The 3,768-nt window shown below is 45.1% G+C and overlaps 6 non-coding genes and 1 pseudogene across 6 annotated transcripts; all 7 read left to right on the forward strand.

Moving 5' to 3' along the window:
- Positions 1-307: 307 nt before the first annotated feature.
- LOC112085060 lies at positions 308-426 on the forward strand. Its single transcript, XR_002898680.1, has one exon. It is a non-coding gene; the product is annotated as a 5S ribosomal RNA (ribosomal RNA).
- Positions 427-835: 409 nt separating this feature from the next.
- Positions 836-954, forward strand: LOC112085053. Its single transcript, XR_002898673.1, has one exon. It is a non-coding gene; the product is annotated as a 5S ribosomal RNA (ribosomal RNA).
- Positions 955-1,345: 391 nt separating this feature from the next.
- On the forward strand, positions 1,346-1,464 carry LOC112085077 (annotated as a pseudogene).
- A 389-nt stretch (positions 1,465-1,853) lies between these two features.
- Positions 1,854-1,972, forward strand: LOC112085052. The gene has a single exon (XR_002898672.1). It is a non-coding gene; the product is annotated as a 5S ribosomal RNA (ribosomal RNA).
- A 404-nt stretch (positions 1,973-2,376) lies between these two features.
- LOC112085061 lies at positions 2,377-2,495 on the forward strand. The gene has a single exon (XR_002898681.1). It is a non-coding gene; the product is annotated as a 5S ribosomal RNA (ribosomal RNA).
- A 401-nt stretch (positions 2,496-2,896) lies between these two features.
- LOC112085054 lies at positions 2,897-3,015 on the forward strand. Its single transcript, XR_002898674.1, has one exon. It is a non-coding gene; the product is annotated as a 5S ribosomal RNA (ribosomal RNA).
- Positions 3,016-3,404: 389 nt separating this feature from the next.
- LOC112085071 lies at positions 3,405-3,523 on the forward strand. The gene has a single exon (XR_002898691.1). It is a non-coding gene; the product is annotated as a 5S ribosomal RNA (ribosomal RNA).
- Positions 3,524-3,768: the final 245 nt, after the last annotated feature.

Genomic DNA, 3,768 nt, shown 5'->3' on the forward strand with positions numbered 1-3,768 from the left:
CACGCCTCCTACAAAGACTTTTCGAAAAGCCCCTAGAGTGCTCTCGGGCTTGCCCAAGAGTCTAAAGAGCAAGGGTGCGGTTTACGAGGCCAAAATTTTGAGTTTTAGACCCTCTTCCGGGCGTTTTTCTAAAACATAAGCCTCGGTTTTAGTGTCGTCAAACGTGGTCTCCTAACTTATATATCTTGGAACGAATGCTCGTCGCAGCTGGGCGGGAAAATCCATATAAACAGTGCAACACACGCGAAGAGATTTCATTGCGGACTCAAAGCCAAAGGATATATGCTAATGCAATACATATACTGATGGGTGCGATTATACCAGCACTAGTGCACTGAATCCCATCAGAACTCCGCAGCTAAGCGTGCTTGGGCGAGAGTAGTACTAGGATGGGTGACCTCCCGGGAAGTCCTCGTGTTGCACCTTTTTTTGTTCCTCTTGATTTTTTTGTTTTTATTTTTTTTTTGGTCTTTTCATTTGAAAAACAAGGCATCTTCCAAAGGACGCTATTTCTAGACTGTGTGGAACCAGACCTCCTACAACAACTTTTCGGAAAGCCCCTAGAGTGCTCTCAGGCTTGCCTAAGAGTCTAAAGACCAATGGTGCGGTTTACGAGGCCAAAATTTTGAGTTTAAGACCCTTTTCCGGGCGTTTTTTTAAAACATAAGCCTCAGTTTTAGTATCGTCAAACGTGGTGTCCTAACTTATATATCTTGGCACGAATGCTCGTCGCAGCTGGGCAGGAAAACCCATATAAACAGTGCAACACACGCGAAGAGATTTCATTGCGGACTCAAAGCCAAAGTATATATGCTAATGCGATACATATACTGATGGGTGCGATCATACCAGCACTAATGCACCGAATCCCATCAGAACTCCGCAGTTAAGCGTGCTTGGGCGAGAGTAGTACTAGGATGGGTGATCTCCCGGGATGTCCTTGTGTTGCGCCCCTTTTTTGTTTTTTTTTTTTTTGGTCTTTTCATTTGAAAAACAAGGCATCTTCGGAAGGACGCTATTTCTAAACCGTGTGGAACCCCGCCTCCTACGAAGACTATTCTAAAAGTCCCTAGAGTGCTCTCGGGCTTGCCGAAGAGTCTATAGAGCAAGGGTGCGGTTTACGAGGCCAAAATTTTGAGTTTCAGACCCTCTTCCGGGCATTTTTCTAAAACATAAGCCTCGGTTTTAGTGTCGTCAAACGTTGTGTCCTAACTTATATATCTTGGAATGAATGCTCGTCGCAGCTGGGCAGGAAAACCCCATATAAACAGTGCAACACACGCGAAGAGATTTCATTGCAGACTCAAAGCCAAAGTATATATGCTAATGCGATACATATACTGATGGGTGCGATCATACCAGCACTAGTGCACTGAATCCAATCACAACTCCGCAGTTAAGCGTGCTTGGGCGAGTGTAGTACTAGGATGGGTGATCTCCCGGGATGTCCTTGTGTTGCGCCCCTTTTTTGTTTTTTTTTTTTTTGGTCTTTTCATTTGAAAAACAAGGCATCTTCCAAAGGACGCTATTTCTAGACTGTGTGGAACCAGGCCTCCTACAACAACTTTTCGGAAAGCCCCTAGAGTGCTCTCAGGCTTGCCTAAGAGTCTAAAGACCAAGGGTGCGGTTTACGAGGCCAAAATTTTGAGTTTAAGACCCTTTTCCGGGCGTTTTTTTAAAACATAAGCCCGGTTTTAGTGTCGTCAAACGTGGTGTCCTAACTTATATATCTTGGCACGAATGCTCGTCGCAGCTGGGCGGGAAAACCCATATAAACAGTGCAACACACGCGAAGAGATTTCATTGCGGACTCAAACCCAAAGGATTTATGCTAATGCGATACATATACAGATGGGTGCGATTATATCAGCACTAGTGCACTGAATCCCATCAGAACTCCGCAGTTAAGCGTGCTTGGGCGAGTGTAGTACTAGGATGGGTGACCTCCCGGGAAGTTCTCGTGTTGCACCCTTTTTTGTTCCTCTTGATTCTTTTGTTTTTTTTTTTGGTCTTTTCATTTGAAAAACAAGGCATTTTCCGAAGGACGCTATTTCTAGACCGTGTGGAACCAGGCCTCCTACAACAACTTTTCGGAAAGCCCCTAGAGTGCTCTCAGGCTTGCCCAAGAGTCTAAAGACCAAGGGTGCGGTTTACGATGCCAAAATTTTGAGTTTAAGACCCTCTTCCGGGCGTTTTTTTAAAACATAAGCCTCGGTTTTAGTATCGTCAAACGTGGTGTCCTAACTTATATATCTTGGCACGAATGCTCGTCGCAGCTGGGCGGGAAAACCCATATAAACAGTGCAACACAAGCGAAGAGATTTCATTGCGGACTCAAAGCCAAAGGATATATGCTAATGCGATACATATACTAACGGGTGCGATCATATCAGCACTAATGCACCGGATCCCATCATAACACCGCAGTTAAGCGTGCTTGGGTGAGAGTAGTACTAGGATGGGTGACCTCTCGGGAAGTCCTCGTGTTGCACCCCTTTTTTGTTCCTCTTGATTTTTTTGTTTTTTTTTTTTTTTCATTTGAAAAACAAGGCATCTTCCGAAGGACGCTATTTCTAGACCGTGTGGAACCACGCCTCCTACAACAACTTTTCGGAAAGCCCCTAGAGTGCTCTCGGGCTTGCCCAAGAGTCTAAAGACCAAGGGTGCGGTTTACGAGGCCAAAATTTTGTGTTTTAAACCCTCTTCCGGGTGTTTTTCTAAAACATAAGCCTCGGTTTTAGTATCGTCAAACGTGGTGTCCTAACTTATATATCTTGGCACGAATGCTCGTCGCAGCTGGGCAGGAAAACCCATATAAACAGTGCAACACACGCGAAGAGATTTCATTGCGGACTAAAAGCCAAAGTATATATGCTAATGCGATACATATACTGATGGGTGCGATCATACCAGCACTAATGCACCGAATCCCATCAGAACTCCGCAGTTAAGCGTGCTTGGGCGAGAGTAGTACTAGGATGGGTGATCTCCCGGGATGTCCTTGTGTTGCGCCCCTTTTTTGTTTTTTTTTTTTTGGTCTTTTCATTTGAAAAACAAGGCATCTTCGGAAGGACGCTATTTCTAGACCGTGTGGAACCACGCCTCCTACAAAGACTATTCGAAAAGCCCCTAGAGTGCTCTCGGGCTTGCCCAAGAGTCTAAAGAGCAAGGGTGCGGTTTACGAGGCCAAAATTTTGAGTTTCAGACCCTCTTCCGGGCGTTTTTCTAAAACATAAGCCTCGGTTTTAGTGTCGTCAAACGTTGTGTCCTAACTTATATATCTTGGAATGAATGCTCGTCGCAGCTGGGCGGGAAAATCCATATAAACAGTGCAACACACGGGAAGAGATTTCATTGCGGACTCAAAGCCAAAGGATATATGCTAATGCAATACATATACTGATGGGTGCGATTATACCAGCACTAGTGCACTGAATCCCATCAGAACTCCGCAGCTAAGCGTGCTTGGGCGAGAGTAGTACTAGGATGGGTGACCTCCCGGGAAGTCCTCGTGTTGCACCTTTTTTTGTTCCTCTTGATTTTTTTGTTTTTATTTTTTTTTTGGTCTTTTGATTTGAAAAACAAGGCATCTTCCGAAGGACGCTATTTCTAGACCGTGTGGAACCAGGCCTCCTACAACAACTTTTCGGAAAGCCCCTAGAGTGCTCTCAGGCTTGCCCAAGAGTCTAAAGACCAAGGGTGCGGTTTACGATGCCAAAATTTTGAGTTTAAGACCCTCTTCCGGGCGTTTTTTAAAACATAAGCCTC

Source organism: Eutrema salsugineum, unplaced genomic scaffold (assembly GCF_000478725.1).
Source record: "Eutrema salsugineum unplaced genomic scaffold, Eutsalg1_0 scaffold_31, whole genome shotgun sequence".
NCBI classification, from domain to species: Eukaryota; Viridiplantae; Streptophyta; class Magnoliopsida; order Brassicales; family Brassicaceae; genus Eutrema; species Eutrema salsugineum.